This window comes from Zalophus californianus, chromosome 8, assembly GCF_009762305.2.
Source record: "Zalophus californianus isolate mZalCal1 chromosome 8, mZalCal1.pri.v2, whole genome shotgun sequence".
NCBI classification, from domain to species: domain Eukaryota; kingdom Metazoa; phylum Chordata; class Mammalia; order Carnivora; family Otariidae; genus Zalophus; species Zalophus californianus.
This window is the reverse complement of record NC_045602.1, coordinates 104,523,689-104,549,186: the sequence shown is the minus strand read 5'-3', so window position 1 is coordinate 104,549,186 and position 25,498 is coordinate 104,523,689. Positions and strand designations below refer to the sequence as shown.

At 38.3% G+C, this 25,498-nt stretch overlaps 1 long non-coding RNA gene across 1 annotated transcript; it reads left to right on the top strand.

Moving 5' to 3' along the window:
• Positions 1-542: 542 nt before the first annotated feature.
• LOC113938585 lies at positions 543-23,608 on the top strand. Its single transcript, XR_003524903.1, has 2 exons — positions 543-1,305; positions 20,058-23,608. It is a non-coding gene; the product is annotated as an uncharacterized LOC113938585 (long non-coding RNA).
• Positions 23,609-25,498: the final 1,890 nt, after the last annotated feature.

Sequence of the window (25,498 nt, the reverse complement as noted above, 5' to 3'; positions counted from 1 at the left end):
CTCTGCCCCTCCCTATACTCATGTGCTGTCTGTCTTGCTCTCAAATAAATAAATAAAATCTTTTTTAAAAAAAACACATTTCAGTTTAGTTTGCTTCATTTGAGCTTCATCATTCAACTTTATGTATTTTCTTGGATTCTCTTATTACCTTTCATTTACCTTGTTAACTAAGAAATATGGTCATTTTGTTTTTAGATCATCAAAATGTTTAATCATACCATTTAATATAGCAAGGTGACTGTCTTCTTAAAAGCTATATCTGGTAGCCTACCAACTTCCTTTTCTAATTTGAATTTATTACCTTTTATGTCTGCTGCTGAGCTGTGATTCTGGAATTTAACTCCATTGCTCTATTGGTTAAATTCAGTTTTTTATATGCCAAGTATTCCTCTTTTAAAAAAGAGATATTTCGTTGGATTATATCCTCTAATAAATTTTTTTTGTCAAACACATGCAGGAGAGGTAAACTTTCTGAGTCTTTGAATGTTTGAAAAATGGCTTTATTTTCCTTTCACACTTTACTGGCATATTTTAATTTCCCAAGAAACATCACATTTCTACTGTAGCTTTACGTGTTGTAAATGCACAACATTAGTGGGTTCCTACCCCTTGGCAATTACAGTCCAAGTGACTCAGTTACATAGTGAAGGGGGTAAAATAAATCCCTGAACTTCTCTCCACTAGAGAAGCAAGTGGTGAAGCAATATCCCATCCTTTACCACATTTTACCTTTAGCCACTGTTTCATACCAGTTGGGAAATCAAAGTTTCATCATACGGCCCTCCTGGTAGATACTTGGAAGAATTACAACACACTTTAGCATGTTTAGAAATGTCCTTTTCCCTGCCCACATATTATAAAGACATAATTGCATAGTGGGAGCCTTGGAAAAGTTTTAAATCTCTTCTGTGAATGAGGAGAAGTGCAGACATGTTGGCCAAGTTGATCATTTTCATGGTGGATCTCACCCTTGCTTTGGCCACTTTTGGTCTCCTCTTTGCTGTTTCCTTAATAGCAACCACAGGTATATTCATCTTCGTCCTCTTCTATCTCTTCAAAGGGATGGACAAACACTGTGACTTCAGCAAGGGCAGAGTCTGGGTGCTGGATTCCAGCAGTGCTACTGGGAAGGCATTTGCAGGCAACATGGGGAGAGTCAGGTCCGGGATGCTCCCCGTCCATTTTCCAGCTGCAAGAGAAGAGGCGCAAGGAGCGTGTTTTTGTCTGCTAGAGAGCGAGGAGCTCTCTGTGGTGGAGGAGGTGTGTGGGAGAACCTGCAGAATGTCTCACCCACCCAACGGAGAGGTATTTTTTTAAAGACATCTTGTCCCCCAAATTAGATCAGCTTCTAGCCCATTGATTCTGGATTCACGACTGCTGAGTGATACGTTTTATTAAATAAAAGAAACTTGTGTATAGTATTATATCTTATTCCTTGGGGAATTTGGACCCACCAGCATCTTTTCTTCTGTATGAGGTTTTTTTTTTTTTTTGTATGAGGTTATTTTTAAGGTGAGCAGGTGTCATGTTCATTTTAATCATCCCTTTTGTGAACGAGATCATACAAGTAACATGTATGTTTGAGGTGAGAGGAAGAAAGCCAGTGTTTCATAGCACTGCCCTCATTTTTCAAAAATGGAGTCGGCAGCCTCTATAGGGACTACAAACCATTTTTGTTTTCAGCTGAGAGTCTCACTTACCCAGCAAATCAGGGAATCCCACCTGTGTTATTTCCTCTCCCAAGCATCGGTTAGCCACAGGTCAAAAGGAGTTGAAACTTCTGTTTAAGTCTTCTCTAACAGTTTGACTAGAAGACTTGGGAGAAAGGGAAGCTTGAGAAAATGGATGTTCTTTCTATATATGGGTTCTTTCCATGACTCCAGGTAGCTGTCCTCAAGTGGACAGTGTGTTTTCAAATGGTCCTTGGAGCAAAAGCGGTGTTTGAAACATGTGAGATGACAGAAAGGAGACTTATTCCACTTTTGGTTGGTGCCCTGGAACTCTAGAGATTTTAAGGGGGAAAAGTCATGGCAGTGTAATGATAACGCTCCAAACTCTGAAACTGGACTCATTTGGAATTATTGTGTTGCTTACTCTATTTTATTGCTTTGGTCCCGTGGAGAGAGAGATGGATCAGTTTTGTCTTGGTTTTTGTCAGGTAAATGGCCACCATAGGTGGTCTGTGTTTCGGTGTTTATGGTATAAATCTATATAGTCTATGGCATGTAGATATATTTTTTGGAACAATATCTGGCTTGTTTGCAGAAGACTGTGGTAAATTGATCCAATTTTAGCCATCGTGATTACGGCTTCTTAAAACCAAGCCCTGTCTTCATATTTCATCTTGATTGCCTTGTGGACTTTTGGTGTCTAAACTTTTAAAAGTATTTCTCCCCAACAAATTAAAAAATCATTTTAGTCTATAAGTAAGATAACTTAAATAAACTCCTTACCAAAAAAGTAGCAAACTTTGACTCAATAAGGAAAAGAGAATGAGCTTAGTCCCACGAACAACAAATACTTAAACTTTTAGTTGACCTTAAGCATCCTCGCCACATACACACACAAAAAAAACAGAAGGAAAATAATTACATGAGATGATGCGTTAACTAGCTTGATTGTGGTGATTACTCCACAACGAATACGTATATCAAAACATCAGGTTATACACTTTAAATATATACTAAATATAATAACCTAATATTATAGGTTATTATTACATTATTATAATTATATGCTACACATAAAACATCAAGTTGTACTCATTAAGTATATACAATTCCTAATCAATAAAGTGAAAGGAAAAGGAATGGGGAAAATTAAAAATAAATGCACCAAAAGAGGAAAAAAAACACTTAAACTTTTAGAAAAAAATAAATTGACTTTAGGTTAATAATGTTACCCATGTTTCAGTCATGGTGTTTGTTCAAGAGTATAATAACTGTTCTTCCCAAGAAATTGATACATTTTGTTGAATGAGTACAGACTATAGTAAGGGATTGAAAAATAATTCTCCATTACATAGTTTCTAATTTTATATACAGACATAGCATGAGTAAGCTATCTGGTGGGATGTGGGGTACAATCAGACCATACTTTAAACGGTTGCCTCTAAATGTTGCCAACCTGTGTTCACTTTACAATCACAGAGGCATTATTTTGTGAAATGGTTTTTCAATTCTAAGAAAACTCAACTATCATGAAATATCATGAAAGCGGTACATAGAGTGTATATGTATTTGTCTTTATGTTTTATTTCACTCAGCAACTTGTCTAGAAGTCACAGAAGGATGAGACCACAGCTTAGGTCAATTTTGATTCAAAGGAGGCAGAAGAACAGGTCCTGAATATGAGGCATTGGCTCAAGTCAGGGATCCTAGGGATGAACTAAGGGGCAGGGATGAGGGAGAGGAGTATGGAGAAGGGGAAAAAGGCCATGACATTCAAGCCTTGGGTATGATTAAACTAAAGGGCACTGGGACACCTGGGTGGTTCGGTCGGTTAAGCATCTGCCTTCATCTCAGGTCATGATCCCAGGGTCCTGGGATCGAGCCCCGCATCGGGCTTCTTGCTCAGGAGGGAGTCTGCTTCTCCCTCTCTCTGCTGCTCCCCCTGCTTGTGCTCTCTCTCTTTCTCTGACAAATAAATAAATAATCTTAAGAAAAAAATAAACTGAAGGGCACCAAGCCGACCATAATACAAGTTTGCTTTGTAGATATTTTGGATACCTAAGAAACTTCTACACTCAACTGTGGTAGCATTCAGGGGTAATGAGCCACAGTTGTACCCCAACAAAGATTTCTTGTATGGTTTCTGCCATCTGTCCCAGAGTTCTTTTTTCTTCTGTGTGTTCCTATTGTAAAGGATTAGGTCAATGGTAATGATTTGATAAGAAAAGGAGACAAAGGTGATTTACATTTTGAATATCTTGAGGCTTGCCCTCAGTTCCCACTGCACACCTGCCTTACAGGTGCCTTCAGAGACCTGTTGCCCCTGTGGGGTGTTGGGTATGCATGTCTTACCAGGCTGATGCAGCTTCCTTGAGGTCTTTTTTGCATCCAATGCTGTGACTATCCATTAGCTTCTATGTGGGTTCCAGAAACTTAGCTTTAGTTTAGCGAAATTCTAAATGCTGTTAAGTGAGACTTCATTTCTAAGACATATTATTTACCAGTGATTCAACTAGGGCTCCTTTTAGCTTTATTTTATAGAATGTAGCAGCTCCATCTTAAATTCAAAAGGACCTTGAAAGTCTTTGAATACACTTCTCATCCAATTAAGAAATCTATTGTGCAATATCCCTGAAAGATGGTTCTTCAACTTCTGCTTAAACATTTTTCATGAGATGCACAAGACAGCCCATTGTTAAGAAGTTCTTTATAACATCCAGTAGAAGTCTGAGCCCCTGCAACTGCCAACTCTTTGTCCTATTTATGCTCTATTAAGCAGTCTAGAAAATAGTTGACTAAGTACAATGACTTCACTGGAACCACAAATCCTAAGAAGAAAAAGGAGCTTCCCTCCTGATTTTCTACTTGCTACTCACACCATTGAACAATGTTGCCCTTTGCAGTGCAAATAAGCGCCATTTAAAGTCATAACTCGTAAAATAAATCCAGGGTTTATTGTGTACTTTAATAGAGGATTCTTAATTTGTCTTTTCTGACTTCTTGTACATATTTGTTAATCAAGAATTTTGAAATTCATTTCTTCGAAGCTTCCAAAGTCTGGGAAAGTTGCCAATTTGCACCGAAGAACAGCATTTTATTAGTGCATTCATAACTATTAAAATGTAATTCTAATGCACTGACCCAATTTCACAGCACATCAAAAATTTAATTCAACCCCAGATGACTCTCCAGATGTCCAGTAATTTTCCAGTGGATGTTGTTATTTAGAAGGTCAGATGAATTTGAACATTTTGGAAGATTGGCAAACTTTTCAATGTAATTTTTTTGTCTGAGTTCAGAAACAGCAACACTTCAAGTAAGCTAATCTTTACAGAATGAAGCCCCTTTTATCAAAGATAGCTGAAAGTGGAAAAAATCGGGACAGGGTCCAGCCATCCTGTTTCTGGTGGCATTGAGACCAGCTAAAGCCTATCTAAGGCTCGTGAGGGGAAGTTCCCATGGCCAGGATCCCTGTGGTTTTATTACTAGGCTGGGGCAGTTAGAATGTTAGAAGTCAAAGATTTTTCTGGCTTTGTGGATGGCTGAGGGAGAGCAAGATTTCAGAAGCTGCAAGATAAGGAGGGAACTCAGGTTTTGGAATGCATTCCAGGAATGCATTATTTCTTTTTTGTTTCTGCTTTTGGTGACATTCCTAATAATATATAAGCTTTTGAACCTGGGAGTCCAATTAGGATCTTGACCACACTCCATTGGCGGTTTGTGTCAAGTCACTGCCTACTTAAGCTTCTGTCTCCTGATCTGAAAAGAAGGGAATGTGAACCCAATGACTTGGAAGGCTCCTTCAGGTCTATAATACTGTACATTTTATAGAGTAACATGACTTAGAAATATGAAATGTGGTCCACCAAGACGGCAACCTGCATAGAGGATCTTTTAGCATCTCTCAAAATGTCTTGCTGATACCTGGGGGATGCATGAAAGGTGGGAGCCCCCAAGGGACAAGGTGACAGTTTTCTGGAGCATTTATACAACTGAGGGAAAAACTCTTGGAATAAGTTTTCTTAGAGACCCAAAATTTATCCCAGCATTCCTATTGCACCACCTGCTCATAATTAATTGGCGACATCATATGCATACCTGCATCCCATAGGCATCAATTATCCCATTAGTTCAGACAGGCTGTCCAAACATCTACAACTTTGCATTTGTCTTATATCTGCAAGCAAGACATCTCTTTTGTATTCTCTACTGACCACGTACATTACTTCTCCTTCAGGATCTCAATTAGTTCATCCACAAAATAAGTACATGGTATAAATAGTGTTAATTGCCACTCCTGGGCTAATATTTTATTATTTTAAGGCTTTAGTGAGTAGGTGCTTATTGCTACTCAGGGAACTAGACAGTTTGGCCAAACAAAGACATGTAATACGTAAATTTTGACTTCATATGGGTTCCCATTATGTTCCAGTTTGAAAGAGTCTACGAACTTGACATGAATTAGAAAACGCATGCAAAGTTATCAACTACTTAAATAAGATTTAATACTTTTTCAAAAGTTAAAGTTTCAGTAAAAGCTCAGAGTTCCCCAATTTTGATTTATTCATTTTTAATAGCCTGTGTTTTGAATGGGCAAATTAATCCAGGTTATCCAATTGATTTGCATTGTAAATCATCTTTGTGCCTTAGAAGACAGGCTTTGCTAAAAGTAAATGGATTGTTTAGCAACGATTTCTTGACTATGGTGCCAAAAGCACAGACAAAAAAGGTAAAAATAGATAAACCGGACTGCATCAAAATTTAAAAACTTTTGTGCATCAAAGGACACAAACAACAGATTGAAAAAGCAACCCACGAGATGGGAGAAGGTATGTGCAAATTATGTATCCGATAAAAGATTAATATCCAAAATATATAAAGAACTTTTACAACTCAACACCACCAACAACAAAACAAACAACCTAATTATAAAGCAAAAAAGGACTTGAACAGACATTTCTCCAAAGAAGATATATATATATATATATATATATATATATATATATATAGTCAATAAGCACATGAAAAGACGCTCAATCTCACTAATTATTAGGGAAATGCAAATAAAAACTGCAGTGAAACACCACCTCACACTCTTTAGAAAGGCTACTATTAAAAACCAGAAAAGAACAAAGTGTTAGTAGAGGTATGGAGAAAGCAGACCCCTTGTGCACTGTTGATGGGAACGTCAAATGGTGCAGCCACTATAGAAAACAGCATGGTAGTTCCTCAAAAAAGTAAAAAAAAGAATTACCGTATGATCCAACAATTCAACCTCTGGGTATTATACCTCCCAAAATTGAAAGCAGGGTCTTGGAGAGATATTCATACATCCATGGTCATAGAAGCATTGCTCACAATGGCTAAAGGGTAGACTTGTCCATTGACAGATGAAAAAGCAAAATATTGTATGTATATACAATGGAATATTATTCAGCCTTATTAAAAAAGGAAATTCTTACAGGTGCTACAACATGGATGGACCTTAAGGATATTATGTGAAATAAGCCTGTTACAAAAGGACAAATACAGTATGATTCCACTTAGAGGAGGTACCTAGAATTGTCACATTCATAGAGACACAAAGTAGAATAGTGATTGCCAGAGACTGGAGGGAGGGTGAAATGAAGAGTATAGAGTTCCAGCTTCGCAAGATTAAAAGAATTCTAGAGATGGATGGTGGTTATGGTTGTGTGACAATGGGAATGTCTTTAATGACACTGAACCGCACAATTTTTTTTTAAGATTTTTTATTTATTTTTCTGACAGAGAGAGACACAGCGAGAGAGGGAACACAAGCAGGGGGAGTGGGAGAGGGAGAAGCAGGCTTCCTGTGGAGCAGGGAGCCCGATGCGGGCCTCGATCCCAGGACCCTGGGATCATGACCTGAGCCGAAGGCAGACGCTTAACGACTGAGCCACCCAGGTGCCCTGAACCACACACTTAAAAATGGTTAGGATGGTAAATTTTATGTTTTGTGAATTTTACCACAATTGAAAACAATAATAAAGAAAAAAAGTAAGTGAATAGTAATATTGGCAAAATTATATTGTTTCTGAATTAATATATAGAATAATGTACAAATTAAAGTAGGTTTTTTATTTTTGTTTTTGTTTTTTTAGCCTGGCTCTAAAAACTAGGCTTTAGGAAATGATGTTCTTTATGGGACATTTTGTTTAGGTAAATTACCCAGCTTATTTGGCTTTTTAAAAACTGCATAAAACATACATGACTTGTCTCAACCCTGGCTGCAGAGTAAAATCACCCAGAGAACTTTGAATAAACAATCATTGTTTGGTCTGGGGCAAAATCCCAATATGGGTAGGTTTGTGTGGTCTTATTTTTTAAATATCCCCAAATGGTTGTGATGTATGGCCAGAATGGACTGGCCAGGAAACAACTAATCTAAGCTCTCTCCCACTGAATTATCTTTATTAGCCAGTGATCATTTGGTTTGTTCTTGGCATTAATAAATATGGGGTCTCCCCCATTGATTAGCTCCTCATGATGAAGAATTCAATGCTGGTAGCCCCCACCATGGAAATCCTACAAATAAGTACTGTAGGTTCTTAGGTAAATTGAAAACAATTCATAACAGGTTTCAACAGCATTTATTAGATTTGCTTTCAGTCTTGAACAAGATAAGTCAATAATTTACTCAATGCTCAGATGTAGTTAATTCTTAGGAAGGCCATTCAGATACTTTTGAGAAAATACAACCATTAACTCGATTAACTTAACAATTAACCTGAAGGCCTCATTTGAAGTCTTCTATCAATAAAGACCAAGTGGAGACCGCAGAAAACAAGCAATTACAGAATATTTACTATGTGATTGTTCTTGCTCAAGACACTCAAACTAGGTGACAACCATATTTCCAGAGGTTCTGGGTTCATTATTTCCTTTGGGTATTAAGCCATCATGCTGCAAATGTCTAAACCTGAGTTCTTCACATAGTTGTAGTCATTCCTCATACTGCCTTATGCATGCTAAAAGTCTTGTAATCAGGGGCTCCTGGGTGGCTCATTCAGTTAAGTGACCAATTCTTGATTTCAGCTCAGGTCATGATCTCAGGTTGTGGGATCGAGCCCCACGTCGGGCTCTGCACTGAGTGTGGAATCTGCTTAGGATTCTCTCTCTCCCTCTCCCTTTGTCAACTCCCCCTCCCTCTCTAAAAAAATTAAAGCTAAAAAATTAAATAAAAAATAAAAATAAAAGTCTGGCATCAAATTGAAATCATGTTGTTTTTTTTTTTTTTCCTCTTCTTTGGGAGGAGCTATAGGAATAAACCCCATCTGAAGTCTTTGTCCTACACATTGCTGCCAGAGTAATCTTGGTAAAACATAATGTGGTATTTGTTTTTATGCTTGAAGACTTGCTGTAGCTCCTCCTCACCTGAAGGAGAGTAATGTGAATATTGTAATCTGGTAGTCTTAGCCTTCTAACCACTTATCACCAATAATGCCACAGTGAGTTGGCTAATATGGAGTTGATGTAGGTTGTACATGGCGGGGCTGGGCACCAAGCTGCAGGTTGGGTCCATGTCTGGTCCACAGGTCCCTCATCCTCTTTGGACCAACAGCTACTTGAAGCATGATCTTCTCAAGAAGGAGAGGGACCCTTGTGGACACTAAGGTATAGGTGGGTAATGGTACACTGTCGCATTGAATCATATTCCTTTGGCCTAAGAAAGTCACATGACATCAGAAGGACAAAGAAATACACTCCTTCTTCCATGGAGGTCATGAGAGGGATGAGTATTTGCTGAATAATAATTGAATATACCCACAAGACATCAAAGGATAAAATTTCTATAATCAATAGCATTATCAATATTATTCATTGGTCCTTCTTTGCTATGAAATAAAATGCAGATTTAACATTGCCAGAGTGAAGTTAAATATAGGAGTTGAAATCCACATGCTTTACTCTTTGAGATTTTCCATGATTTCAGTTAAAAAGAAATCAGGGCTGTTTGCTGGAAAGAAGTGTGTGGAAGCCGTGTCCGCCCTTTTTGTGGCAATTTCTCAAGGCTGGAGATTATTCCATCATGTGTCCTCTGAACTCCTTCCTCAGCCTCCGTCATCACTGCTGGTGGCTCAGCTTCCCAATGAGTGTACATAGATAGGGCCAAATGTCAGTGCTGTCTTGGTAGAACAGGGACTTTGGGGCAGCAACATCCTGGGTCTATCATAGACTGGCTCTGAACTTGGGCAAGTCATGTACACTCACAAGTCCATAGTTTATTTAGTAAAATTTGCCCAAACTGACAAATAGGTTGCTGTGTTGATTATACGAGATAAAATATGTAAATATAGTCCAGAATATTAACCAGAAAATACATACCCTTATTTATAGTTTGTCTAAACTACAATCTCTGTGAATTCTGTTCTCTTCCACTATGTTTATTTACTCAATTTGTCTTTACTTAATAGTAAGGTGTCATTAAGAGCAGAGCAAAACTTTTCTCTTATGGATAAATAGCTAAATAGCATTCTTGTAGTAATTGATTATTCTTAGAGACCACTGGCAGAAATAGATTATAATAAAAATAACCAATTGCGAATTATTTAAATTTGGTTTTAATAATATGGGATACCATACTTGTTTCAAAATTTCCACTTCGGAATATCACCTAACAGATATTGACCACAAATGAGATAACTTATTGAAGCAAGTGATTTTTCTCTTTTTTATTAAATATAGTAATTATTCCAGAGCACCTGGGTGGCTCAGTCAGTTAAGCATCTGACTTTGGCTCAGGTCATGATCCTTGGGTTCTGGGATCTAGCCCTGCATCGGGCTCCTTGTTCAGCAGAAGCTTGCTTCTCCCTCTCCCTCTGCCCCTCCCCACTTTTCGTACTCTCTTTCTCTCTCAAACAAGTAAATAAAATCTTTAAAAAAAATAAGGTATTTAGTATACTGAAAAAAATAGAAATGAATAAAAGCACCTCTCAAAAAATAATCTTTTAAAAAATAAATAAAACATTATTTTAGATATAGTATATTTGCAAGGTATTTCTTATTCCTCTTGGATATCAAAGAAAGCTGCATTAGTTATCAGGGCAGACAAACAGATCACCTTGGGGTGGTATGATTCATTCTTTTCTAACACCAAATGCTTCTCTTTCTCTCATTACATATTTGGAATCCAAATACAGTCATATGTATTCACGTGCTACATAAAATGAGGAATGAACAGACATATTTAAAACCGTGGCTCTCTTCAATCAGACCTAATTGGAAGATCTAATTAATAATCATAATACAGAACAATTATTTCCTCTGGAAATTAAAACTATTTTAATTGACTAAAATTTGGAGTAAACCTAGGAAAGCCAAGTACCATAACTGCAACGCAAAATTGAACTTGTGGACCAAAGTTTATAATGTGAATACATTTCAGTTTGCTTTTAAAATATTCAAGTATTTAATTTTCTAATACATTTATCTTAACATTTAAAAAAATCTGTAACATTTCAGGGGCTGCAGTTCCTGCACTGGACCTTTGAAGAACTTGTGGTTTAATAGGAGGAGATAGGACTACAGTCACAATATAAAATTAGTGCTATGCTTACAGATGTGAGCAAAACAATATGAACTCACGGCTGTGGTGGTTTATTTTACCTGCGGTTACCAGGAAAACCTTCACCAAAATGGAGGTATTTAATTTAAACTTAAAGCAGTTTTTTAGTTTAAATCTGCTTTGGAGCTTACCAAATAAAGAAGAGAGAAAATGAACAAGTAAGTGTCCTGCTCATGAGAAACAGCAAGAGCAAAAGCAGGGAAGAATTAACACTCATTGTGGGAAACTGGAAATAAGTTACAAATCATGTCTTGTTCTTCAGTGTCAAGTGACTGACAGGCCATTTGGTATCTATTTCGCTTGTTTAAAATGCACTTTCAAATGGAAGAAATGAAACATTGTATTTCAACTAACTTGCTTCTTTTACTAATGAGGAACCTGCCCTTACTAATTTCCCCTTGCTGTGGTGGAGGGAACAAAAAGGTTTGCATCAGCGACAGTCCTGTTGGTGTAATATGCATGTCCCCAAACAGGAGCACCAAATCCAATCATGTTAACACTCAATTATGTTAAATAGATCTCATTCAGAGATTTGCTACAAAATATAATATTGAAAAACAAATACACATAGTGCATTTTACAACTATGAGAGATTCTGAAAGATGGCCAAGCGGTACCAAAAGATGAGGCTGCAAAGATAAGCCTGATGCAGCCTCACTTGGATGCTCTGAGGTGGTCCCTGCCCAGCGATGGGCCCGCTTTCATGCAGGGGCTCTGTTATGGCCTCTCTCTCTCCCTGTCTTGGCTTGGCTGCTGACCCCTAGCTAGCCACCTCCTCCTTCAACCCCTTCCTTGCTTCCAGATGAAACTTGCCCAGAATCTGGTCTCTGGGTCCTTTTCCTCCAATCTCCACTGCCCCACCCCCACCAACCACCCCACCTGACTCCTTGATCTCCAACCCATGTGCCCTACCCACAGAACCCAGAAGATTAAAAACAATAGTATATAGGCATGACTTGAAAGAGGATGAAATGAAAAGTGCAAGTCCCTCCTTCCCCTACAGGTTTCTTTCTCCAAATGTTGTTATTAAATTTTTATGCTTCCTTCCAGGAAGCTAATGGGTAAATACGTTATATTCTCTGACTGGGGTCAATCTCGTGAATTCTGCTTCTCAAGACTAACTCACCAGAAATTTTCAAGTTTAATGGTATTTGCAAAATACTTCCTTTGGGTAGTTTTAAGTTCCTCTGTTTTTTATTCTCCATTTGAAATGTTAATATTGTGTTTTCTCCTTTGTTAATTAGGTTTGTTGGTACGTTACCTGTTGTATTACTATTTTGCCTTAGTTATTTGCTTTTCAATTTCTTTATCCACCTTTTTTTCTGTTTTCTATTTCATTAAGTTTCTTTTTGTATTTGTTATTTTCTTCCTTAAGTTTATGTCATTATTCTTTCTACCTTTGGACCTTCCATAGCTCATTCTTTTGCTTTTACCCTTTCTTGTTAGTTACATAGATTGTGAGGCTATGTATTTTTCTCTGCTTTTAAGTTTCAATGTTTATTGTTTTAATTATAATAACCTTGTAAATACTCTGCGATCGCAATTTTGATTACTTCTTTGATCCCAGACATTTTATGGGAGAAAAATTTTAAGATTCTAGGTAGTTGCAGTTTTTCTCTTTGATTTGGTTATTATTTTTTTTAGTTTTGCTTTGTGTATGTATGTGTGTATACCTAGAATGTGGTCTATGCTATTTCTACTTTTTGTCCTAATTCATGGAAATCTTTTTTGGAAATATGATTGAAATAAAGTATATTCTTTGTTATTAGGATATAGAATTTAATATACTTTGATGACTTTAGCCTTAATTATTTTGTTCAGAACTTCCAATTCTTACATATCTATGGTCTGTTTCGTTTCTAGCATTTCTTAACATTTGTGGTTCATTTTTTTCGTTATGATATTTGTTGGTTAACATTTTTTGCAACTTGCTACTTAGTAATTTTTGCTGTGGATTAGACGTTTTGTCTTTCTGTGTTTTGTTTCTTTCAAGCTTCTCTTCCTTAAATTTGAACTTCTCCAATATTAATACCACGCCCCGAACATTTTATTAATGTTTTCTTGGTCTGGACTTTTTCATCCCTTAAAGGTTTGCCCTTTCTATATTCCCTTATATTATCTGTATTTTATACAACATGTATCTGTTGCCTGATCTGTCGTATTTTTTTCATTTTAATGTATACATTGGCATTTTGAGAGAAAAGTTATAATTCAGACTTAATTCTGTCTTCTTGACATCTTTTCTGCTTTCTCTAGTTCAGTTCAACTGAACCAGCCTTTAAATCTGCAAACTAATACGCATTTTACTAAACTTTTGTTTTTGGAGGGGAGATTTGGACTCTTCCCTTTTTTTTAAGATTTTATTTATTTATTTATTTATTTATTTATTTATTTATTTATTTATTTATTTGACAGAGAGAGATCACAAGTAGGCAGACAGGCAGAGGGAGAGGGAGAAGCTCCCTGCTGAACACAGAGCCCAATGCTGGGGCTTGATCTTAGAACCCTGGGATCATGACCTAAGCTGAAGGCAGATGCTTAACTGACTGAGCCACCCAGGCGCCCTTGGACTCTTCACTTTTTGAAATTATTTAGCTATTTCTTTGCCAGTGGCATGACGAGGCTTCTTGTAGCCTAAGATATAGGACAAAATGATATCACGCAGGAGTTTCTGTGAAAACAGGCTTAAGCCAAAGAATTCTCCTCAAAACTACATAACCAACATGAGTTTGAGCAAATCTAGCATGAAAATAGTTTCTGCAGAAAAAAAAAAGCCCAAAACCAAAAATAAAAACAAAAGCAAAAAACATTTAGGTCTTCTAAAAAACTGCATTCTCAACAAGAGTTAGAGCAGCCTAAAAACAGTGCCTAAGGAATAAAAAGTAGGTATTTACTGCTCAAAGGTTTATGAGCCAGTGGGGTGGATCTTCTGGGCTCACGGGACTCCCTTACACACCAGGTGGGGGGTGAGACAGGTGGGCTCTCTCACATATTTGGGGATCGTTGGCTAGAAGCTGGTCTAGCATGGCCTCAGCTAGGGGCTGAGAGGGCTAGATGGGCTCTGCTGCACACGCGAGCTCATGCTATAGCAGCCTGGCAGGCACTTTTTCCCAAGGTGCTGGCAGTACCAGACAGAGAGAGAGAGAGGAAGTGAGAGGTCCCTTGACACCCAGACTAGGAACTGGGTCACTCTCACCTCTGACACATTCTGTAAGCCGAACCACATCCAAAGGCCAGCTCAGATTCAAGAGGTGGGAAAACAGACCTAGCCACCTTCTGATGATGGTTGTAAGTCACCAGGCAAAAAGAGCTTGAAGGATGGAAGAATTGAAACACAGTAGCCAGCGATATGTTACTCCTTGGAATTAAAATCCTTTTGCATTCATCTCTACTTCATGCACCTCAGGCTTTCTTAGGGGCTTGAGCATTCTTCATTAAAAGGAAGACTAATAATAATAATAATAATAAATAAAAGGAAGACTATTTCATCATGTTTTAAAAATGGAAAGAAACCTATCGTGCAGCAATTCCTTTGGAGGCTCTTAAAATGTGTTATTTTATGTCCTGATGTCAGCATTTCCACTTTGAAGTTGTGAGATTTTCTTAACTCTGGGAGTATCAAAAATGTTTGCATAGCAACTTATGAACTTTGCAAGTGCCTGTACTTTTCAGACTAAAGGAATTGGAGAAAATTAATATTTATTCATATACTGGTGTTTATAAAACACTAGTGTAACTTGAGCAAGATGGACTTTACACAGCTACTGATGGGTTTTATTATACTCATGTCCATTTTCAGGAGTTTTTTTTTTTTTTGAATGATTAACTTACATACCTGAGATTTGTAAACATATAAACTATTCCCTGATTCCACAAAAGTTATGTTTATATTATTTTTCTCATTCATACTATAAGCAGTCTTCAGTTAAATAAACCTGGCTATGAAATGAATAACCCTTTGGAATAGAGCCTTTCCAGATATATTTGTCTAAATTTGGCAGATACATGAATCTTCTTCTAAAAGAAATCTGTGATTTGCTCCTTTTGAACTTGTCAAGAACCAACAATGACTTGAAATCATAGTGTTTCATAGAGATGTTATTTAGTAAAACTGCTAGAGATCAAAACTGGAGATGAAAAGAAAATATCCAGAACGTATGCATCAAACATTTTTTTGTTCAAGAAACCATTCACATTAAAAAACAAAAAACAAAAACAAAACCATTCACATGTAAAGTGAAATGGGGAATTTTGACAATTCTTAAATACTTTAAGAATGCTACTTGATTAGGTTTTAGTAAGGCTTGAGTTATATATTGGAATAATTATCATTTTTTAAAAAGATTTTTTATTTATTTGAGAAAGAGAGGGGGAGAGAACATGAGCAGGGGGAGGGGCAGAGGGAGAAACAGACTCCCCACTGAGCAAAAAAAAAAAAAAAAGGTGAAAACGTCCTAGAATTCTTTCAATCTCTAAGACACCCAACTTTTCAATAAAAATTATCTGAATCATGATTCTGGCTCAACATTCTCAATGCCTCTTTTCTCCCAGTTCCCAATACCTTCTTAAAAATCAAAGCTCTTAGAAAAACAAGCCAATACATAGAACTTTCAAATGTGTCCCTGAAAGGAGTGCCATAGAACACTTTAAGATAGTATTTTTTAATTTAAAATTTATGCCCGTTGAGTCATGAAAACACACTATTATATCCCTTCTCTCAATAATTTTTCCCCTTTTAAATGCCATTAAGATGAGAATATGGGATAGAATTCCATGCGCTTCTTTGTTGCCAGTTTGGAAGGTGCCATATATAAACATCCCCTTCCAAATTTACCTCTTATGTCTTTTCACAAGCCTAATTACAAGGAGAAAAAATTTTTTTCTTTGAGCAATTCTCAAAGGGAGATTGAAACTCTAGAGGAGTTATAACTGCAAAGATGTGGAGTATGTTCTTAAATAAATGAATTTCACCGGTTCTCTTTACACTTTTTAAAATTTGAAAATATCTGGGTGGCTCTGTTGGTTAAGCATCTGACTTCAGTGCAGGTCATAATCTAAGGGTCCTGGGATCGAGCCCCACGTCAGCCTCCCCGCTCAGTGGGGACTCTGCTTATCCCTTCTGCCCTTTCCCCCACTCGTGTTTGCTCTCTCTCTCAAGTAAATAGATAAAATAAAATCTTTCAAATTTGAAAATATTTGGGGAAGAAAAGGCCTACCATATTCTCACATTAAAAACAAAATTCTGTGAAAGGAAAAAGTCAAAAGGTTGTTCTCAAATCCCCTGCCCTTGAGATAGCTATTGTCAAGAGCTTGGTATTTTTTTCTTCCCAATTTTCTCTTATGCTTATTCTGAAATATGTTACGTACTTACAAAATGATATCAGACTACACATATCAGATTGAACTTGGTTGTTTCATTTAAAAATATATATCTTCCCGAGTCATTATGTGTATACCTACTTATGACTGCTGAATATTAGCACCCTTTTTAATATTGGCAAATGTTTTGCCAGCTTGGTAAGTGGAAAATGATGTCATTTTACTTTGCCTTTTGAAAAATCAACATCACTCATCATTAGGGAAATACAAATCAAAACCTCAATGAGATACCACCTCACACCAGTCAGAATGGCTAAAATTAACAAGTCAGGAAAGGACAGATGTTGGCAGGGATGTGGAGAAAGGGGGACCCTCCTACACTGTTGGTGGGAATGCAAGCTGGTGCAACCACTCTGGAAAACAGTATGGAGGTTCCTCAAAAAGTTAAAAATAGAATTACCCTATGATCCAGCAATTACACTACTAGGTATTTACCCAAAGGATACAAAAATACCCAAAGGGGTACATGTACCCAATGTTTATAGCAGCATTATCAACAATAGCCAAACTATGGAAAGAGCCCAGATGTCCTTGAATGGATAAAGATGATGTTATATATACAATGGAATATTGCTCAGCCATCAGAAAGAATGAACTCTTGCTATTTGCAACAATGTGGATAGAGCTAGAGTGCATTATGCTAAGAAAAATGAGTCAGGGATAAACAAATACCATATGATTTTACTCATATGTGGAATTTAAGAAACAAAACAGATGAACATATGGGAAGGGGAAAAGAGACACAGAGAGAGAGAGAGAAAGAGAGAAAGAAACCATAAGAGACTCTTAACTATTGAGAACAAAGTGAGGGTTGATGGAGGGAGGTGGGTGGGGGACGGGCTAGATGGGGGTTGGACATTAAGACGGGCACTTGTTGTGATGAGCACTGGGTATTGTAAGAGATGAATCACTGAATTCTACTCCTGAAACTAATATTGCATTCTATGTTAACTAACTAGAACTTAAATACAAATGTGAAGAAACAAAATAAAATAAAATAATAAAAACTGAGTATCAGAAAAAAAAAAGTTACCTGTGAGCTTAATGTTGCTTATATTCCAAAATATCTTAATCTAGTAATGGAAAACATGTTAATTCAGAATTCAGATATCTCTCGGAAACCCTATAGCTGAGAATTACTAAAATGTATTTCTTGAGCAACTCTTGAATTTTTTTCTATTTTTAATTTCTTTGGATTGCACACAGATTCTGAAATTTATAAGCCTATCTTCTCCATCTAGCTGCACATAATTTTTTTTTTTTTTTTGGCTAGGAGGAAGACATTCAAAAGAAAAATATTTTTAAGTTATACATTTATTTTGATTTTTAAAAAAAATCAAACAGTAGATAAACTGCAAAATAAAAAATCCTCCATCCTCCTGCATACCACTTCCCAGAGGCAGCCACTGTGAACAGCTTGGTGTTTATTCTTATGAGCATTTTCTATGCATAGACCCATATCTATAGCTCATCTAATCTGTGTCTGTAATCTCCATATGTATCTGAATCTAATTATATATATCTTAGACACTAGCTTATCTCTTCCTCTTTAATAGCTATGTAATATTTCACTGTATTAACATGCTACAATATATTAAATCATTTCTTAGTGTAGATAGACATTTAGGTAATTCCAGCTTTCATGTTTATATAAATGGTTCATTGCACATTCTTGTATGTATTTCTTTGCAAACATATGGGAATATATCTGTAGAGTAAATCTGTAAAGTGGAACTTTTTGGTCCGAATGTAGGCCCACTGAAAAGTTGGTAGATGTGTCCTTCAAAAAGTTCATGTCAATTCATATCCTTACCAGCTGTACATCAGGTTGGTTTCCCTTCCCAAATCCTGGAGTAATGATGTCATTCATTACTCAATCTGATAGGCAGGAAAAAATTCTATCTTTAAAAAAACAGTTTAAAAATTCTAAATATGGTTGAGCATCATTAAATATACTATTGGACATTTATCATTTGAAAAATGTTCTTTTATTCTCCAAGAGATATACCAAATATGTGACCATTAAAATAGTTCTAAGTTTCTTTTCATTTTTAAAAAAGATTTTTATTTTATTTTTTAAAGATTTTTATTTATTTATTTTTAAAATAATTTATTATTGTTTTATTTATTTATTTGACAGAGAGCGAGTGGGGGAACACAAGCTGAGGGGAGCTGGAGGGAGAAGCAGGCTTCCCGCTGAGCAGGGAGCCTGACACAGGGCTCCACCCCAAGACGCTGGGATCATGACCTGAACCGAAGGCTGATGCTTAACAACTGAGCCACCAGGTGCCCCTAAAATAGTTCTAAGTTTCTAAAAGCTAAAACTTTTCCCTGTGAATCAGTATACAAATGATTAGAGGCATGGAAAATGAACCATAGTAATTAAAGATCCTTTAAACCTATAAACCTGCTTGTTTTAGAAGGAACAGAAATAGTAGCGCCTGGGTGGCTCAGTCCGTTAAGCATCTGACCCTTGGTTTCAGCTCAGGTCATCATCTCAGCGTGGTGGGATCCAGCCCCACATCAGGATCTGTGCTCAGCAGGGAGTCTGCTTCTCCCTCTCTCTCCCTTTACCTCTGCCCCTCCCCTGCTTACATTTTCTCGCTCTAAACTAAATAAATATTTTTTTTAAAAAAGGAGCAAAAATATCTTTACTAGAAATTAGCATTTTGGAGAGCCTAGGTGACTCAGTCGTTAAGCATCTGCCTTCAGCTCAGGTCATGATCCCAGGGTCCTGGGATCGAGCCCCGCATTGGACTCCCTGTTCAATGGGAAGCCTGCTTCTCCCTCTCCCACTCCCCCTGCTTGTGTTCCCTCTCTCGCTGTGTCTCTCTCTGTCAAATAAATAAATAAAATCTTTAAAAAAAAAGAAATTAGCACTTGAAAATATATTGATACATTCTACAACCCAAGCACCATGGTCGTCAGGCGTCTTGAGAGTGTCCCATGTGTCAGATATAGTTGCAATTAAGACCAAAGTTGGCTCTTAAAACTTGCTCTAGAAAACAGATCAGGGCTTTTCAAATTTTAAAGTGCTCATAAATCACTGGACATCTTGTTTAAATGCAGATTTTGAGTCAGTAGTTGGCGGGGGGCAGGATCTCATAGGTGATGCTGCGGCTAGTGGTCTGAAGACCACACTCTTGAGTCCAGAAGGCTTTAGACTTCAATTAGTTTAGCTCCTCGTTTTGTAGACACAAAAAAATACAGTTAATATACCCTGAATCTGCTTTTTTAGCTTAAAGAAACACACAGAATTTACTTGTTTTACACTAACAAACATCCTAATTTGTGTGACATAAATAATATGTGAACAGACTTATGAATAATACAACATCTGTAGCTCTTAGAAAATAAAACATAGTTAATTAGGGATCACATAAATTATGTAATCATTATTTTTAACGTTTTGTTCTTTCTAGGTCATTCAAACTGCCATCTACACATGAATAACAAAGAAATTCTCATAAACAAGCAGAAATACCCAAGAGGCATGAAGAGTTTTAATACTTCAAAAATGTGGGTCTTATGACAGTACAGATGCAGAAAAGACAGATTTTAGAACTCTAAAAACTCAGCCTTGGAGAGGATAAACATGCTAGTCAACAACATAGTACTGAAACTTGTCGAAATGCCTTTGGAGTTTGAAATATCTAGAGCCGCCAAAATGTTCAAGAGTGAAATTGAAAAATGTTTCTTCCAAATGCCTAAGCCAACCAAACGTGAGCATATTTGCCATCATGGCCAAACCGACCATTGCTTTTGCTGGTCTCAGCCTGGGCCAAGTGGGGCACCCTTCACTACCCGACTGAAGACCAGTGTCAAATCCGTGCTTCCTTCTACTTTGCCCAGATGGGATTTCTCTCTCCACCATGACACCCTGTCAATACTGTACTTGTCACACATCACATTCATTGTTTTATGTGGTTTGTTTATTTGTTGTTTTTCCTATCTCACCCTTAGATTATCCTTAAACTTTAGCAATTGCTTCTCAGCTGCTCTGTATGGTCAGCAGTGCCAATCCAAGTGCTGTGAATATTAATAAACACGTTTCTGAATCAATAAAGCCCCAAGAAATCTACAGCTACAGGGATAAATGCTGTATATTGCAAAGAAAGGTGAAAATGAATGAAGGAGGACCATCAGCTGAGGAGTGAGCTTATCAGAGTCCTCAAACATTCAATAGGAAGGAGCGGAAGTTAGAGTCCTAAACATTTGTTCATGTCTTACTAACGGTTAATTCCTTAAGAGTAGTCAGCAGCAGAATTCTAGATTTTAGAATTCTAGTTCCTACCTTTGTTACTTGGAAGTGAAGAAGAGACTATGATAGTGCCAGAAGAACAGCTGGGCTGGTAAGATGTCTAAGGAGCCTCTGGGAAAGGAGAAGCAGGGGAAGCTTCGCATCCTGGACTGTGGACTTAACCAGAACTGGATTCTCCAGAAAGCTGAGATGGACACAGGGGTGTGTATCCAGGAAGTTTACTTTGGGAAGTTCCATCCCAAGGAACTGGACTGGGAGACTGGAAAGAGTAATACAAGGAAAGTATGTTATCAGGCTCAACAGTACCATGGGCAATTGGAGCTCCATCTTCCAAGGGGTACTCTGAGAAGGTACAGAGAACACACCTCAAAGTTGTCCACCAGAAGGAGAAGGAGAAACTATCCATCACCTTTCTTTTTCCCTTGGTCAAGTTATGGGGGCAGGCGGACACTGTTCATGACCTTGCACTTCCAGGATTGCACCTGCTTCAGAATAGCTGAATGGTGTCCAGAAGGTATCTTTAGACATGGCAAAGGAGAAGCTGCTGAGCAGAAAGCAAGAGATAAGTGCTGCCACTGATGTAGGGTGCAGGCTGGTGACCCCTTCACCAAGCAGGTTGCTATAAAAAGGTGGGCAAAGAGGATGTGATCAAGGGCACAAGAGGGGCCTGCCACCAGGTCTTAGAAGTACATGAGTCTAATGCAAATCTGTCTGTCCTGGCAATCATGAGCACAGGATCATACCAATCCCTTCTGAACAAAAGTCAAAGAAAGGGGCATGAAGACCAAGGAGTAGCCAGAGAGAGAACAGTTGGGGAGTGGAAGAAGCCAGAGGATCAGGAACATAGCCCTTGCCTAGAACCAAACTCCGCCTTTTCTATGCTTCAAACACAGACCAACACCTAGGTGGGAGTTTTTCTTTCTCCCTATTAACATTTTTTAAAGATTTTATTTATTTATTCGAGAGAGAGAGAGAATGAGAGATAGAGAGCATGAGAGGGGGGAGGGTCAGAGGGAGAAGCAGACTCCCTGCTGAGCAGGGAGCCCGATGTGGGACTCAATCCCGGGACTCCAGGATCATGACCTGAGCCGAAGGCAGTCGCTTAACCAACTGAGCCACCCAGGTGCCCCCTATTAACATTTTTGATATTTGGTTGCTACTCATTTCAACTTGCCAACTCTGACACAGCCATGCCATCTGCCAGCCATTTTTTACCTGCTCCTTAATTTACTTGATTGCTTTCGGTGCTCTGAGTTTTAGGGAAAGCTTTTGGCTTTTTCTGCTCATAACCTGTCTTAGTTTGGGTTGCTCCAAAGCTGACCCTGAGGAAAGAATGTGGGTACAAGTAGTTGATTCCTGGGGGTACGAGTGACCCCAGGAAGTGCTGTGAGTGGGGAGGGAGAGCAGGGAGGAAGGCAGCCAGTAAGGGTGTGTGCATGAGCAGGTTATTGGCATCCAGGTTTTCTGGGAGTTTGCCGCACCGAGGGACAGGGAAGCTGGGGTGTCTATGCACGGGCTCCAATTCCTGACGAGCCCACTGTAGTTCCTAGCTGCCCTGCACACAGGCAGAGCAAGCTCCCCTCATGCTAAGAAAGCCTCCAGACAGAGAAAGCAAGCAGAGGAATGTGGATGGTTGAGGGGAAAGTGATAGTGTATACTACAGCGTCAAGGAATCCAGAAGATGGCAGAAGGATCTAGACGGGGACATCGGTAGCTTCTACTACACACTCTGAGATGATGTTGCAAAGGGCAGAATGTCCAAACATGGAGAAAAACAACAGCAGCAACCCCCTGGTGGCATCTAGATGGAAAGAATAGTTCATTAGTACAGTGTCCGAAGGAATTAAAATTAGCTTTGAAACGGAGATTATTTATTCAACTTTGCAGACAAGAACTTCACAATGGCCTTGAATCTCCTTAAGAAAAATCTCCTTTGCTATTACTGAAGAACAAATTGGGAAAGAAACCAACATGTTTATTGCTTTGGCCTAAAAACGAAGGACCTCACCCCTGTTAAATACCAACTGCTTGGCTCTGTTCCTACGTGAACACATGGAAACCTGGTTTGGGACAGGGGTGATTCTCTTGTACTAGTCATTGCTCTGGACCACCACCAACGTGGAGTCACTCAAAGATCAGAAGGGGTTTCACCTTTTTTTTCTCCACCCAATGCTTTCTGTTGGAAAAGCTCAATGACGATGTATGCAACTCGCTGAGGATTCAGTGGACTTCACTGTGGATGGAAGACTGCATGGAGAACAAAAGAGAGACTACAAAGGAAAAACTTTCAGTGGCTTCATAGATTAAAAATTCACCCTGATTCCTCATTTTCTTTACTCACCTCTGCCACAGACTTTGAGTGAGATGAGACAGCTGTTCCTTCTGACCTGGGCTTGGCCACATAGCAGACATGACATAAACCTGAATGTTGGGCTGGTCTTCTTGGCCATTGTGCTCTTCCATGAGAAGAACATGTCCTCAGTAACTGCCAACTCCTCAACCCCAGCTGGGAGCTTTCGTCGTGAAACACAACAGCTGAAGTAAAGCTGCCCAGACAAGGCTATTCTAGATGAGACAAGAGCAGTCAACCAGAGAACTCAAGCATGCGGACAGATGCTTACAGTTGTAAACCTCTGAATTTTGGAGTGAGTTTATTATGCAGCATAAGGGTGGCATTATAAAAGTTCTCAATAAATACCAAGGCTTTCATTATACTATTCCCATTTATTTTTATTTATATATACAAAGTGTTTATTATACCAAAGTATTTATTATCCACAGAGCAGAGAGACTAAGGGAGGAGAAGAGTGGAGAATGAAAACTTTTTACTTTTACTCCATCTATTTCGATTATTGGTCAATTCTTTTATAACTATGCATTACTTGGTGGAATTTATGAAAGAAAAGTAAATCTGACAAAAATCTGTTTCCACAAAGGAAAAAGAAACAAAACATTATATTAATATATTGCATTTGGTCAACATTTAACTACCAAAATATCATTTATATGATGAATTAAAATCTTGCTACTTAAAATGAGATCCTTGGGCCAGCAGCAATGGCATTGCCTGGAAACTAGTTAGAAATCCAGAATCTTGGGGCACCTGGGTGGCTCAGTTTGTTGAGCGCCTGCCTTAGGCTCAGGTCATGATCCCAGGGTCCTGGGATTGAGCCCTGCATCAGGCACCCTGCTCAGCAGAGGAGTCTGCTTCTCCCTCTCCCTCTACTGCTCCCCTGCTCCCCTCTCTCTGTCAAATAAATAAAATCTTTAAAAAGTAATAATAAACTCAGAATCTTAGGCCTCACCTAGACCAGCAAAATCTGTAACCAGATCCCCATGTGATTCTTTTTTTTTTAAAGATTTTATTTATTTATTCATGAGAGACAGAGGGAGAGAGAGAGAGAAGCAGAGGGAGAAGCAGGCTCCCAAGGAGCAGGGAGCCCGATGCGGGACTCGATCCCAGGACCCTGGGATCATGACCTGAGCCAAAGGCAGACGCTCAACCATCTGAGCCACCCAGGTGCCCACCCCCATGTGATTCTTGTGTACAGGCAAATTTGAGAACCAGTGCACTAAAAAATTAGGCATTTTCATTTTTGTTTTAATCACTAATAAAGAAATGGTTTAACAAGGGAAATATTTTATTTAAATTTCCTCCCTAATATGTGAAAAGTATTTGGAAGTAGTTTCAAGTAGCAAAGATATTTTGTGAAGATAATCCTTTCACAATAGTAAAAAAAAGAAGGTTGAAATGTTAAACACAAAATTTGAATTTTTTCAGTAACTAGGGAAAAAAGGACAACAGAAAGCAAACAAAACAAAAAACAGGCATTTACATATTTCAGGAAGAGCAGGGTGAATTGTGTAAATTGCGCTTTTTCTTCCCACGTCAAAAATCAGTGCTTCCCCTTTCTAAGTGGAGAGCCAGCCAAACCCAGGCTGTCTGGATTCTGCATTCCCAGGTGAACTCGCACAGTGTGGCATGGGGACAATGTGAGGTAGCCACCTGGTTAATTCCCCAGTCCCAGACACCCTGGAAGGAGCCTCAACTTTCTGCTTTCACCTGGAAGTCAAATCCATCTCCTCACAACCTCTCACATCAATCCCACCCCAATTTCTGCCTTTCCCAAAGGAAGTTCCCTGGACTTGGTGTGACTCCACCTCTAATTATTCATGACTTATTTGCATGTGTGTTTCCTCATTATACGTCATCAGTGTCATTAACAAGAGGAGAAGGCTCCTGTTGCCTGGGTAACCACAAGTAACACATCCATTGTGCCTATTGATTGGACCCCACTTCTAGTTTTTGTTATGCTCTTTTTTTTTTTAATATTCATTTATTTTAGAGTTAGAGAGTGTGCATGCCCGAGCTGTAGAGGGGGAGAGGGAGAGAATCCAAAGCAGACTCCCTGCTGACCCTGACTTGAGGCTTGATCTCAGGACCCAGATAGAGATGCCATTTCCCACTTTCTTGATAGTGTTTTAAAATGCACAAATTTTTATTTTATTAAAACAAATTTATTTTTTCTTTGGGTGCCTGTACTTTAGGTGTACTTAGGTGTCACACGTAAGAAACCATTTTCTAATCCGAGGTCATGGAAA